The following is a 16,199-nucleotide window of genomic DNA, read 5'->3' on the forward strand; positions in this document are numbered from 1 at the left end:
GTGCAGGAACAAACCATCCTGAAGTGCAGAAAGAATAGCAAATATGGCAGGTGACCAGCTTGGCTTACCAGTGAAATCTTCAGTGAGCTTAAACTCAAAAAGGAAGCTTACAAAAAGTGGAAATTTGGACAGATGTCTAGGGAGGAGTATAAAAATATTGCTAGAGCATGCAAGGGTGTAATCAGGAAGGCCAAGGCACAAATGGAGTTGCAGCTAGCAAGGAATGTGAAGGGTAACAAGAAGGGTTTCCACAGGTATGTTAGCAACAAGAAGGTGGTCAGGGAAAGTGTGGGATCCTTACTGATCGGGGGAGGCAACATAATGAGAGATAATGTGGAAAAAGCTGAAAATGCTTTTTTTGCCTCGGTCTTCACAGACAAGGGCAGCTCACAGACTGCTGCACTGGGCAACACAATATGGGGAGGAGATGAGCAGACCTCAGTGGTGAAAGAACAGGTTAAGGACTATTTAGAAAAGCTGGACATGCACAAGTCCATGGGTCCAGATCTAATGCATCCAAGGATGCTGAGGGAGTTGGCTGATGTGATTGCAGAGCCATTGGCCATAATCTCTGAAAATTCGTGGCAATCGGGGGAGGTCCCTGGCAATTGGAAAAAGGCAAATGTAGTGCCTGTATTTTAAAAAGGGAAGAAAGAGAACTTGGGGAACTACAGACCGGTCAGCCTCACTTTAGTCCCTGGCAAAATCATGGAGCAGGTCCTCAGGGAATCCATTTTGAAGCACTTGGAGGAGAGGAAGGTGATCAGGAACAGTCAATATGGATTCACCAAGGGCAAGTCATGCCTCACCAACCTGATTGCCTTCTAGGATGAGATAACTAGCTCTGTGGATACAGGGAAAGCGGTGGATGTGATAAATCTTGACTTTAACAAAGCTTTTGATACGATCTCCCACAGTATTTTTGCCAGCAAGTTAAAGTATGGATTGAATGAATGGAATATAAGGTGGATAGAAAGCTGGGTAGATTATCAGACTCAACGGGTAGTGATCAATGGCTTGATGTCTAGTTGGCAGCCAGTATGAAGTGGAGTGCCCCAGCGGTTGGTCCTGGGACTGGTTTTGTTCAATATCTTTATTAATGACCTGGATGATGGGATGAATTGCACACTCAAGAAGTTCGCAGATGACACGAAGCTGGGGGGAGAGGTAGATATGCTGGAGGGTAGGGATAGGGTCTAAGGTAACCTAGACAAATTGGAGGATTGGGCCAAAAGAAATCTGATGAGGTTCAGCAAGGACAAGTGCAGAGTTCTGCACTTAGGAAGGAAGAATCCCATGCACCGCTACAGGTTGGGGACCGACTGGCTAAGCAGCAGTTCTGCAGAAAAGGACTTGGGGATTACAGTGGACGAGAAGCTGGATATGAGTCAGCAGTGTGCCCTTGTTGCCAAGAATGCCAATGGCATATTGGGCTGTATGAGTGGAAGCATTGTTAGCAGACTGAGGGAAGTGATTCTTCCCCTCTGTTTGGCACTGGTGAGGCCACATTTGGAGTATTGTGTCTAGTTTTGGTCCCCCCACTACAGAATGGATGTGGACAAATTGGAGAGAGTCCAGCGGAGTCAACAAAAATGATTAGGGGGCTGGGGCACATGACTTATGAGGAGAGGCTGAGGGAACTGGGGTTATTTAGTCTGCAGGAGAGAAGGGTGAGGTGGGATTTGATAGCAGCTTTCAACTACCTGAAGGGGGGTTCCAAAGAGGATGGATCTAGGCTCTTCTCAGTGGTGGCAGATGGCAGAACAAGAAGCAATGGTCTCAAATTGCAGTGGGGGAGGTCTAGGTTGGATATTAGGAAACACTATTTCACTAGGAGGGTGGTGAAGTACTGAAATGGGTTACCTAGGGAGGTGGTGGAATCTCCATCTTTAGAGGTTTTTAAGGCCCAGCTTGACACAGCCTTGGCTGGGATGATTTAGCTGGTGCTGGTTCTGCTTTGAGCAGGGGTTTGGACTAGATGACCTCCTGAGGTCTCTTCCAACCCTAATATTCTATGATTCTAGGATTCTAATCAAAAGAGAATCCTTAACTATAGAGGCATTGATAACAAATGCATATATTTGTAGTTGCAATGAAAATTGCACATTGTCTATTTTGAGATTCTTGGATCAAAAGCATTATAAAAATGCAAATATACCACTATTGTATCTCCATGGTAAATAAAAGGTGGATGAATCAATATAAAATATAAATCAATACACATGAGAAATACGTTTATTGATTTAAAATATAAATCAATACACATGAGAAAAAGGCAACACAATATGGGGAGGAGATGAGCAGACCTCAGTGGTGAAAGAACAGGTTAAGGACTATTTAGAAAAGCTGGACATGCACAAGTCCATGGGTCCAGATCTAATGCATGCAAGGATGCTGAGGGAGTTGGCTGATGTGATTGCAGAGCCATTGGCCATAATCTCTGAAAATTCGTAGCAATCAGGGGAGGTCCCTGGCAATTGGAAAAAGGCAAATGTAGTGCCCATATTTTAAAAAGGGAAGAAAGAGAACTTGGAACTACAGAATCTAAAACTTGAACATATTACATACTACTTTGGGTGCTGGCAATAATTTAAGAGACATACCAAGAGCATGTCTTCCTTTAGATGATGCAGTTTAGGAGGTTAGTTTAACAAAAGATAAACTTTTGGGGGATTCCCCATTCTGTATTCTTTTCTTTTTTATATTTTAGAAAGTACTGTAAAGAGTTCTGCGGTGAAAAACTGGAGGATAATTGGCAGTGATGGAAGCTAAATTTAATATATAGTAGTGCATAATTAGAAGGAAGATTGTGACTTTGAATCGATGCAATGACACATGTCACGGGGTGGGCTGTTCTTTGAAGGATGGGCTTGGGCTAACACAGGCCTGCTATGGTTCTGGGGTCTTTAAGAGCCAGTATTCTGGAAATTCTTCTCCTCCAAGGCCATATGAATACATGCAAAGCATCTTGGAAAGGAATGTTGGCAACAAGAGACACTATGGAAAAGTGGAGGGCTTTCCTCCAGGAGAGCTGGGGAGGCCTTTAGCTTGTGGTCATAGAAAACGTCTGTGAAGAGGCAGGAGAAACCCAGATCTTGGTGAGATCTGAAGGAAGAGAAGGAAAAAAAGTTTGGGGTGACAGTAGTGATGTTGGATTAAGGTGTAGGGACTCCAGGAGGCTCTCCTAGAGTTGACAGGAGAGACTCCCCCTCACTCACTTGTATTGAATGAGGGGCGAGACCAAGGCATACTCTGGTTGAAGGACTGGTTTGTTGTTTCCTCCATGAGGCCAGAGGGACAGTTACCTCTGCTAGTCTGGGGAAGATAATCTTTGAGGGGACAGAGAGGTGACTGATGCTTCTCCTGATGCTCCAGAGCTAAACTATTGGTTATGCAGCGATAATTGTGAGTGATGGAGAGTCCTTTTTGAGAGGGAATAGTGTCTCATTTTCATGAGGGAAGCTAAGCCACCATTTTATTAATTATTCAAAAGTGCATAGTTAATATGGAGGGTTGGTAGCAAGCATGGATTGAGATTTAGGCACTAAATATCAATAGTTATGCCCCTGCCTCCTTGAATTATGAGCTTACCTTTGAATATTTGCATACTTTTTAAAAGAGAAAGTAAATTTTTATCTTTGAGTTACAAAAAAGGAGCTTGGGAACCCGAACTGAACATGAATAACACAGAATTGTCTGCTAGACTCTGTAGAGCGCCTGAACCAAGAGCACAGAGAGGAAGGAACCATTCCATGCATTTCTGAGACCAATTGCTCTGGCAACAGGGATGAGGGTGTCAACACTTCCAGAAAAGAGGCTTCTGTGGTGGAAGAGTGCAGCTAGTGCAGTCCATCACTCAAGCAGATATGGCCCAGATACTGGCCAAGCAGGGCCGTTCCTAGGGGGGTGTGGGTCCCAGGGTGGAAGTGACGAATCTATCACTTCCGGGACCGACTGCACTAGCGAATTGGGGCGACTGCTCCAGGCTCCGCGCTCTGGAGAGCCCCGCAGCGCGGAGCCTGGAGCAGTCGCCCCGATTCGCTGTACCCAAGGGATGGCTCTGTGGGTAAGTATTGAATGTCCCTGTCACTGTCCCTCCTCCTCTGTAGCAACAAAGAACAAGGGGCCTTCTGTGTTCCTCTTTGCCTCTGATGGGTTAGAGGTCCTGCCATACCATGGCTAATATGGTCCTGGTTGGTGGCAAATATATCTTGATGGGCAGGAACACTATGAGGCTGTCATTCTGCTCTGTGTTATGACCCAAGGTTGATTTGGAATGATGAATTATTTTAACACTCTGTAACAGATGGGATCACAGAGCCCTTGATTACTACAAAAGCAAATTTGTGGGGCTCATTCCTTCTTTATTTATCAGAAGCTTTTCAAATAAAGATTTATAATGTTTGTAACTTGCAATCAACTCTCCAAGGGTGTCTACTGTTAGGTATTCAAGAAAGCATGAATAATTTGGCACCGCACTGTGTAAGAGGATTAAAATAAATAGGGGGAAATGTTAATACCTTTTGTGGAGAGAGGCTTGGCATATTAAGGCAACTAAAAATGAAAATTTCAATTATCCAATAATATTACTTTCAAAGTGTAAATGGCAATCCAATCCAACCTGAAGATAGTCAAAATGATAGGACATCTCAGGATCCTAATGGACTGGTCACTAAAACTGATCAAAAATGGTCTTTTTTTCTGTGCAAATTTTGATTTTTTTCCCCAGCAGAAATTGAAAAACTGAAAAAATACAGCCAAAAATGTTTAGTCCAAATCCAAAACTTTTGAGTTGGAAATGCTGCTACTGCACTTTATGGGAGTTATAGTCTGTGTGCCTCATTCTCCTGTTGTCCTCTGTAGACCAGCTTCCCTAGTTGGAGTACATTTTGCATGATGCATCAGTCTCTGCTCTTGGAGAGAGATGGCAGTACCTTATGGGAGTTTCTGCTAAAATGGATTACGGGAGATGTATTTCAGCCAGGGAGCTAATCCCATGGAGGAGAATGGAGAAATGAGGAGACTGAGCTACAAATCCCATGAGGCACTGTGATGGCATTTCCAAATCAAAAGATTATCCTGTTCATCTGAAAGTGCAATTTTGCATCAAAATTTAGTTTTGACATTTTATCAGTCTTACCACTTGAACTCGGTGAAATTTTTTTCTTAGCCAAAACTGTCTTCAGCAGAAAATGTGGGTGTGGTAGCACCAAAACATTTTGCAAATGCACGTCAAAATTGTTTTGCTCAGAAAAAAAAAGTATTGTGAAAAATATGGTAACATTTCATTTTGACATTCATAACATTTTTTCACTGGTTTCAGAGTAACAGCTGTGTTAGTCTGTATTCGCAAATATAAAAAGAAGTACTTGTGGCACCTTAGAGACTAACCAATTTATTTGAGCATAAGCTTTCGTGAGCTACAGTTCACTTCATCGGATGCATACTGTGGAAACTGCCTTTCCACAGTATGCATCCGATGAAGTGAACTGTAGCTCACAAAAGCTTATGCTCAAATAAATTGGTTAGTCTCTAAGGTGCCACAAGTACTCCTTTTTATTTTTTCACTGGAGAATGACTTTGCATTTAGAAATTTCTCTCAATTATATTTGACTCTATTTCCCCCCCTCTCACCCCCACCTCCCAGAAAAGGTTTGAAGTATTCAGAATTTGAACAAAACATTTAGTTTTGGGTCAAACAAAACATTTTCATTTGACTCTAAATAACTTTTTTGATCTTTCAATTCACCAAAAATTTAAAGAAAAGTCAGTTTTGGGTTGCCCCAAAGCAAATGTTTTAAAACATTTTCCAGAATTGCCAGCAAACTAAAAAGATTTTACCACTAATCCTATAAACCCAGATGACACTGGTGAAGAATACATTCTTCATCTGGGTCTTGCCAGAAGACTCCTCTCTCTCTCATCTTCAGGCTGGTTTATTTTAATTTGAATGGTCTGCAGTAAAAGGTCAAGACAACACACACATTTTTCCTTGTGCTGTGGAAGTAAGAGGCTGTGTTCTGCATATCACACATTTGCACCTTTCTCTGGCTCCATTCCTCATGAGTGATAATTTAAGGTCTTGTTATTAATTTTCAGGGCCTTCAGAGACTTCGCGCCTAGCCTTATCACTGGGGCATTTATGTTTCACCAAGTCAACTTTATTTCTCTGTGACCTGGAGCCAACAGAGCCCATCATGATGTTGATGAAGATGAGACTTTGTCTGGTTTGGGTTGAGTCTAAACTCCTTAGTAGGTAGTTCAGTAATGCAGGGCCTATGACTTTTTCTAAAGCCCGTTGCAAAACTTATCTGTATCCCAAAGCCTGGTCACAGAACTGAAGATAAGGTCAAAACAACCTACCCAGAGACATTACTATATACCCCAAAACAAATCAAACAAAAACCAAACACCTCCCCCTAGCCCCCACCCAATACCAATGCAACAGCAAGCAAAATGCTAAGAAGCTGAGGGGTAGAGAGCAGAATCCACTCTAATTTCTATACATAACATTGTAACTCTAAACTATAGCATTAGTTGCTAAAATATTGGCAACATTTCAGAAATCTACTAAACTGACAGATGAAGTAAAAATGAAATGTGTGCTATAAAACAATCCCACTCTACATGATCTATTAACTGTGTGTCATTTTTTGTCTGCTCTTGTAAAATAGCTTTTAAAGATTTCTGCTTACTTTACCAATGACCATATACCTGTCCAATTAGTTGCTAACTCTTATTGGGGATATGACTGACTATTTAAAAACATATCTAAAGTAAGAATTCTCAAAGTGAGTGGAGAAACCACTGATATAAAAATGTATAAGAATTAAATTCAATAAACTCTCTCCTATATGGGCAAAACAAGTGGAAGATGGAGTGTGACTACTATACTCTCAGAAATTAGATCTTGTAAATGCATCCATTATTTGAACCAATTTATGACTTTTGCAAGAATATAATGTATTCTGGGCTTAAAGTTTTTTCTTCCCTATTGATATCAACTATCAGGACAGCTGTAAGTGTTGAACCAAAGGTTATGCTTGCTGTGTGTAAGATTTTCTCTAAAGAGTTGAACTTTGATTCCTCCCCCACTCCAGACCAATACCATAACTTGGTGTTAGCTTTGATTTTTTCCTTAAACCTTCACAACTGAGATTTTATTGTTGGAACACAGTACTTTAAAGAAGATATTTTTCCCTGGGAAAGGAACACTGTCTGCTGCCCTTAATCCAAATTGCTCTTTCATTTTCTTCCTCTTTATCATCTGAGGCCAACAGTTACAAGCAGGTCTAATGGTTTTTGAAAGAACCAAATAACATCTCTTCCTTCTCTATCTTCAGGTAAGTCAGCCATTAGAAAACATTTTTCATAAAGACCTATTTCACAAGTTATAATTCAACCAAAGTTCTGGAAATGGAATCTCTTTAGTTGTAGTTGATACGTTGATGTTTTATGTTTGGTCAGCTTCACTTCCATTTGGTGAGTTCTCAACTGATGAGGACTACATCTGTGTCTCTTGATTACTTCAGCTTATGGGAAACTACTTGGATTCATTACAGTAATTTGTGGCTTATAGGTTTAAAAATGCATAAATTAAGCTACTTCCCCAGTCTCACAAAAGTTAAGATGGAACTTCTGGAGATAAATGTTCACGTTGAGATCTCTGGAGGCACATAAGGTTTAAAATCTATGGAAGGGGGAATGGCAAGGTTTTTATTTTGCCCCATCTTCTAAAACATGCTGAGTTCACACTACAGAAGAATTCTATGGCTGGAGCTAAACAGAAGCTGTTCATTGTCTATGTGGCTTAGAAGATACATCAGAAAAGGAGACCGTATTAATATTTGTTGTCTGGCATCCTCAGTGTGCACCTTTGACTGTGGTAAGGAAGCTGGGGCTTAATTTTCAAAATTTAATTTGAGATATTAAATTTTAGAGCCCCAACCTCCTGATATGGGGTAAAAGAGCTGTAGGAGGAGTTATTTATGCTGAGTAGATGGCTTCCTAAATTCTTGGAATGAAATTAAGACTGAGCACTTAGTCATTAGAAGCACATAGGCATCTCTTTTTCCAAGATCTTTGTTATGAACATCTGTTCTCATAGAAACTCAAACATCTATTTAAGTTGCTTAAATAGGCTCTATCACTGTATTATCTGAGCATCTCATCATCTTTAAATGTACCTATCCTTACAATACCCATTGAGGTTGGGAATGTGGACTGAGGTCACTCCCCAAGAAGCTCAGGTGGTATCCCTGCCTTCTGTTTGCTCAGACATGAAAGAAGTACTTTGGCAAAGGGGAGGAGTTTAATTTTGTTCCTATAAACTACTGAAACATAACACTTTGGCAATGATAACCAAACCGCATGACTATGTCATGTGACCCAGTTAGAGCTGCGGAAAGTACTAATCTTCTCCAGAGAGAAATGTTATGTCAATCTGAATTTAATACTAAGAATAAAGAGTTGCCTTGGATGCCCTAGATTGTGTGTAGCTGATGAGATGGGACTATGGCAGAATTCTGATGTCAGCCAGAATTATTTCTGTACCTCCCAGAGAGCATATGTCCATGTGGTAGCTGTTATCCATTAACTGAGTGCAGCATGCCCAGTGAGTACATGGTTCCACCCTAAACCAATCTTTACGTTTCCTGTATTTATCTTTCTACTTTTTGTGCCCAAATAGGAATGTACCAGAATCAGGTCCTAACCAAACAAAGCATCAAGAGCTCTTAAGCATTTCAGAAAAGTTAAAGAACTTTGATTTGTTTGCAAACAGTAAAGCTGATTGGAAAGTTTTCATCAGAATTTCCAACTGAAAATGGGAGAATTTTTTGTCTTTCATTTGTCATTTCCCTGTTTTTCAATATAGTCTAACAAGGTAGTTATGCAGAAAGTCTGTGGAGGTCTTTCCTCTGTAATAGCATGTACTTCAATATTTTCCACATCTTTGTGGCCTTTCAATAGATCTGTGACAAATGTTGACAACAAAACCTGAAATCACATGAAAGGGTTCGGTTTGTTCTGAACAAACTTGAGATTCAGTCCAGGTTTGTCAAAAAGTTCATTAGGTTCAAAAACCTTTTCAAGTGAATGTGGATCCAGTTTTGAGCAAACCCAAGCCAATTTAGAATTTCACATCAAAACCATGAAAAAGGAGGAGTTGAGTTTTTTTGCATGGTTATGACAGAAAATTGTTGAACTAGATGGTTTTGACTGAGTCTTTTTTGCTTTGTTTTGGAACTCATTTGAACTTGAAGTTCAAAGTAAAGCTGGAAGGAAGCAATATATAACTAGGAAAAAATGTTTGCACAAACCCCCTACAGAGAGAAACTGGCAGTTTAGCATGGCTCTTTTTTTAAAAAAAATAAAATATTTTTAAGCACCATTTAACCTAACGGTCTATACACACTATAGAGGTGCTTGGTCCATGCAGAATGGTCCACCATGTTCACACTTAGAGTAGAGTACTTGGAAGGCAAATGGATAATTTATTATTTAACATGAAACATCTAAACCAATATCATACACAAGGAGCAGTCCTGTTCCCAAGTAATTATAAAGAACCACATGTCTTGGGATCTTTTCAAATACTTTGCAGGAAGTTCAGTATCATCTAAGTTGGATCACATCTTGAGTAGTGGATTTTCCAGTTCCAGTTTGAATGCATGATTATTACTAATAATGACTATTTTAATATTAGTTCCTTATAAGATAGTATGATGGAAATGTCCTTACCATTTTGCCGCAATTTGAGAATTGCTATTGCACCATTTCCTCACTACACAACAAGCCAGTAGTACCTTGATGAGATTATGTTGCCAGAGGGAAGGTTGCAGTAATTATCCCCCCAAAGTCCAAATCAAGGTTAAATAGTGCGTTCTTTTTGTAAACATTCCATATACAATTAATATGCCTTGCTTCGGTGAAGCTTGAGATTGAAGCAGCTCCAGAGGTTTACTACTGCCTGACTTGTATTTGGTTTTCAAGTATTAGCCAATTAAATATCTGTTTGACCAGACTGTAATATTCATAATGTATCAGGTATAAAGCAATCACACATTTAGAAGATACAGTATTGATGCTTTAAGTTCTAGGTCTTGATTTAAGGTACCGTCCTGAGGAAGGCATGCACCTCCCTAAAAATATCCTTGAGACTTCATAATTTGGACATCCCTTGAAGACATCCCCATCCTGGAAGAAATGGGACCATGTTGTCTAGCTGCCCTTGGCCCCCAGGATCAGAGCTGACCCCTCATGCACCCCAGAAGCTTAAGCATCTCATCTCCCAGAATTTCAAGGTTATGTCTGCACTGCACACAATGGGTGGTGGCATGTACCATATTTATAGCTACATGCTGCAGTAAAAAAACAGCCTGCATCCACACTGTGATGTATAGCTATATGTGTCAGAGAGAGGCTCTGGCAGAGGAGAAACAGCAGGGAAAGGCTTCAGTAGCAGGGAGAAGCCCTGTAGACTTTCCTCTTTGAGGGAGTCTTTTTCTGTGGGGAGAAAAGGCTCCAGCTGCAGGGAAGTAGCAGGACACACTGCTAAGCCAGGGGAGGGGGTCTGTGCATGCAGCCAAAAAAAGTGGGCTGTGTAGATCTACCCCAGCTGTGAGGCACTCTGGGTTTTTTGTATGTGGCATATGATAGTGAAGCCAACAGACACGGTGATAGACTTTTCACAGGATTCCAAACCCATTTACTCTTTATTTAGATAGCATCAGAAACACACAAATCTAGACAAAATAATACACACCCATACATATTTCCCTGCCTTAGTTTCCTCAGCACTCTGGAGAGTTCTTTGGTCTGTGGCAGAATCCTGTGGGGTGCCCAGGATATCCCTCTCCTGCACATGGCTTCTCTTCAGAATCATGGATTTTCTTGCTCTTTAAGTCACTCTCTTGGTCATGTCTTCTGTGAGGATTTATCAGGGTGCCAAGGGGTGTGAGTCACTGGTATCTCCCTGCCTCCACCATGAGGGTCTATTTCTTGTGGTAGCTGGATGTCAGCTCCCTGCCACTGCCAGCCCTTTGGCCATTCAAGCAATTTCCTCAGGGAAATTGCCAGTCCCTACTTTGCCTTGAAAGTTAACATTTGGTGCAGCCCCCACCAAGCCAAGCCTGGTCATGTCTCTGCATATAATGTTCCTCCATTTAGCCAGTGGTTGGTTTCTAGATCAGACGGACTTTGGATACATTTTCATGATTGTCTTTGACATCCTATCATCAGTTAGTTCCCACCATTTTTGACTGCAACCGATTGTATACCCTGGTTTCACATTGTATTCTCCTAACTTCTTCATTTGGTGTAAAATCATTCCAGTTTACACAATAGATATTTCACCAAAATAATTGCTGTCAGAGGGCCTGCTACTGTGACTGGGTGCAGGACTGGGCCCATAAGCAGGTGTGACTTCATTGAAATCAGTGGAATTATGCTCACTTATTCCAGCCATGAGTTTGGCCCTGTGTCTTCACAAAACACTCAGATCCTTGGATATTTGTTTGATTTGTTTATGAAGAGTAGATCTGATTGGACAGTGCAGGAGGATAATGAAAATGTTTGAGAGAAGCAATTATCCCAGATATACCATCTTTGAAGAAAGAGACACCCTGTTGGGTCTAGTGGGCATTAGATAATTAATTATATAATTTGCCCCCACAAAAGTGTCATGGCATGAATAGCAGATCAATATGTCTGAAGGTCCAGTAAATACATTTGTCTCCCAGTGCAAGTTTAAAACTTGCTCAACAAAAATGTTAATAAATAAGGGCAACACAGCTGGCAGGACTGAAGCCAGACTAATCAATAATTAAAGGATTATCTCTATTTCTTTGTAGTACACAAAGCAATAAACTGTTACCGAGATTGATTAAATGCTTCAGCTTTGCTTCGATTATTAATCAAACCCGAAAACAGTTTGTGTGTATACTACATAGCAATAGAGATTAAGGCTAGTATACAACAGCCTTATTAACAAAAAAAGAGGAAAAATATCCTTTTCTTTCATTACATTGTGCAAAATGCTGAGCTGCCTTTTTCTGAGGCTTCTTGGTGATATGTATTGGTGGTTTTATTACTGTACCATGGATAACAAATGATTCAATGCTCAAGGATGGGTCTGAAGAGTGAATTGATGGAGGGGAGAGCTTTTTAAAGTGAATAGTTCAAAGTAGCAGTTTCATTGGCTGTATACCATTAGCAGGAGTTCAAGGCTGTACCTAGAGGGATAATTGTTTTGTTAATGACTGATTCAATTTGAAATAAGTAGAGGGAAAACACAGAAAAATGTGTATTTCTACTAGAAATAGCTGACATCTCTTTTTTACGTAACAAAGAGAATTTTATTACTTAATGGCTAGATCTTTAAAAGATTTAGGCATCCCTGTGGAGTGGTCCAATTTTCAGAAGTGGTCGGCACTCAGCAGTACCTATTTGTTCTCAGGTCCATTGAAGTCAATGGGACTACTCACATGCTTGAGACTCGGCATGTACATCGGTATATTGCTGAATTGGGGCCTCAATAGCTAACTGTTTTAATGCAGTGCTATTCAGATCTCAATAGTTCAGGAGCCAAATTAGTGATCAGCATTACCCAAAAGAGTCACAGTAGTGTGAATTCATTGTTTCATTTACTATAGTACTATGTACTCATATTTAAATAGTATGATGGGAAATGTTGAGTGTATGTATATATAGATATTATTCTCACAAAATGACTGACCACATATTATTTTATCAAATACAATTGGTTAATAACATAGTAAAAAGAATCCTGATTGGTTAATAATTAAATGACACCGTGTTTTATATTGTGTGCTGTAAAGAGCCACAGGAGACATATTAAAGAGCCACTTGCGGCTCGCAAGCCTCAGTATGAGTATCAGTGTTTTATTCTATGAAATCTACATAGCATAATATCGAGCAATAAAATTTCAAATTTGAAAGACATCTTCCCCTCACATAAAAGAAAAATATTACCCAGTAGAATGTTACCACTGTCAGGATAAAGTAAGCATAAAACCACATGTACAATGTCATAGTATAATTATAATGAATCAGTTTGCTACTCCTTACCATAATGAATGAAGAAAACCATATTCTACTTCTAATAAAAGGTACATGTGCATTTTAATTGACTAATATCCTTCTTTGATGTTAACAGGAAAGTTCTACTCCAAGTATAGAGAATTTTTTCTGCCTGCAATATATATGAATTAGACCAGTTTCATTAAAAACTGCAGATTGCTCACCTATTTATATTGCCTAAATGAATTTACTTTGCTCAGTGATAGGAGAAGGAAATAGTAATTTTAACAATGGATACGGAAAAATAATTTGAGTTAGCAGAAAATAGATTTTATGTTGTAAGCTTTATGGGTGTTTGGATTTTAGGATAACTTCATTAAATGGATTGTAACCATAGAGTCTCAACTTGCTTTCAAGCTCTTTAAAATCGTCAATCTTTTATGTTGCACAGAAACATGAGAACTGATAACCCACTCTCATTGCTGTTATCCGCCGTGATTTTTTTGAAGTACCTCAGACACAGAAAAAATATCACTTTCTGTAATATGTGCCACTGAAGGGAAAGAATACAGGCTATTATTCCATTATCTGTATGTTCAGTGTTTGTTATGAAACCTGGATGCTCTCTTGGTCAGAGATGTTTCCAACAGGAAGGTAACATGCCTTATACCCTTCCTCTCAGATTACCTTGTAGAGTGGCACTAGAGTCAGTTCATTCCTTTACGGGTGCATGTGGAAACGTGCCCTACTGCGTACTAATATGAAACCTGACTTGAATCGGTGGCTTACCATGATTCTCAACGTTTGGGTGCAGTAATTTAATTAAAATAAACATTCTCTCATGTGTCTTAAAACCCATGTCTGGATTCTAGATTAGCCAAGGTCTTTTATTTTTCTTTCCTAATAAATTAAACAGATGGTTCTCTCACTTTGAAAGACAATGCAAAAAGCCAAAATTAAATTTGCCAAAATGGCAAGCTCCTGTTTGAAAGGGGAAATCTGGGATTTCCCTTTTTTGACATCTACTATTGAAAGGCTCTAAATAGACCTGTTTTACTGAAGATTATGAATCACACTGTACAAAATGGAGAATCGCATTTAGTTAAACCTTAAGCTCTAAACAATCACTTTTCATGTGAATTGGCAGTGGTTCCATTAACAAGCTAGATTCAAGGGATTTGCAAAAGGATAAAGAAGTGTCACTTCAGAAGTCACACATCTACATTTGTTATAATCCATTCTTTCAACCTACTGTAAAAAATCCAGTTCTCTATCTGACTGCAGAAGGTGGGGCTTAAGCTTGTTTTTGTCTGTTTCTGTGGCTAAATTTGTCTTGCTGAACATTTTAATGATTAGAATAACTTAATTTCTACATTACTAGCAACCTCCCAAGCAGAATTACTTGACCAGGCGTTCTCTGATAGAAGTCTTAAAAGTAGCATAATACAAAATAAAAGTGTTTTTCTGTTAACTCCCTTGTGTTAATCAAAAAAACCAAACAATACCGAAAAAGAAAGGGAATAAATGCATGATTTCTAAATTTTGAGGGTATTGCTCAGACTCCTCCATCCACCTATAATGAAGCACCCTTGGACCAAATTTGACACCGAGATGTAAGTTAACTAAAGAAATATTTACACATTCTCCAAGAAATGTCTTCATAATACTTTAAATTCCAGTAGGAAATGGTTTTAAACAGACCAACATTCCCCTGCACTGCTTGCAACCCAAAATCTGAAGTTAGTGTCTCAGAACCTAAAAGTGAAATTCACTAAAAGTCTCTTTACACAAATGACCAGTGTGAGACCATCTCAAGCAAAGAGAGATGCAAAATGTAAATACGCAGCAAAAATGGTGAAGGTAAAGTACGTGCGATTATTTACAAAACACTTAGAAATTTAAAGGGGGCTGCCACAATGTAAAAAACATACTACAGAGAAATATGTATTTCTTCTAATGCCACCTTCTAATTCCCTTTTCACCATTTAAACTCTTGGTTTACATTCTGCGTTTTGATTTCTAACAGCATTCACTGGTACTTTTGTTTTAACAAATGCAAATTCTTCCAAAGTTTGTTTTCATATTACTTTTCAGTTCAAAATTTGGTTCAAGTTTAGTGTCCCTTTAGGCTATTTAAACTATTTTGCAACACTGATACTTTTATATTTTCACACACAAGTTTTTGATACCTGGATTGAGATCTTCTGTGCTCACAAAAACGAGCAGAAATTTATGAATTGAGGAGAACATGACCCTCAAATCCATTCATTGCCTGTTGCAGGTTTTCTATATCTCACTGGTGTCCCCAGGCAGGCAAATTTTCCCCGGAAAACATACATTGATAGTGGGCTTGGTTCTCCTCCTTTTTCTTTTTTTTTAAGAAGTACTAATGGAGCTCATAGATTGAGTGGTATTGCACCTGAATAAGGCTCCACTCTACAAAAGCACTGCACCAGGTACTTAGCTTAAAGCATTTGGAGTGATCTCATAGATTTCAGTGGGACTGATAATGTTCTCAAAGTTTAGTACTTGCAGAAATGCTTTCCTGGTTTAGGCATTACAGATCTGTAGCTTTTTCCCATTTAAAAATAAGTTTTAAACAGGAGATGAAGTTCTACAAACTCTTCCCTATGCTGCAAGACTTTGTCCCCTTTCCTGAAATCTACTTATTGGATTACTCTCATAGAGAAAACACAAGAGTGTACACATTCTCCTGTAGACTGGGCAGGTTGACTTATAGCTACTTATTGATATGTGAATGAATAAAGCCCTAAAGAACAATCAGAATTAAAGGGAAAAAATCCTACTGCAGCTTCCAACTGTGACTTGTTCCTAGATGATGATTTTTAACATGGAGTTGGGTATTCAAGTTGGTAGCAAATAAATAACAAAAAATCCTGGCAAAGTTACCATTTGACAATGTGAATTTTTTCCATCCAGCTGGTCATTAGGCCTTTCCAACTGTCAATGTCTCATGCAATCTGCTTTATAGCAGCACATAATTAGTTTTATACAGATCAGAGACATTGGGGGGTAATATTCAAACCCAACTATCAAAATCCCAAGAAAGACAACTCAAAGGGACATATGTCTAAGCCAGCCTTCATGACTCTGCCTTTAGTCCTAAAGACTGTAGATGTTGATTTATGCACATCAGC

The sequence above is a fragment of the Lepidochelys kempii genome, chromosome 9 (genome assembly GCF_965140285.1).
Source record: "Lepidochelys kempii isolate rLepKem1 chromosome 9, rLepKem1.hap1, whole genome shotgun sequence".
NCBI lineage: Eukaryota > Metazoa > Chordata > Testudines > Cheloniidae > Lepidochelys > Lepidochelys kempii.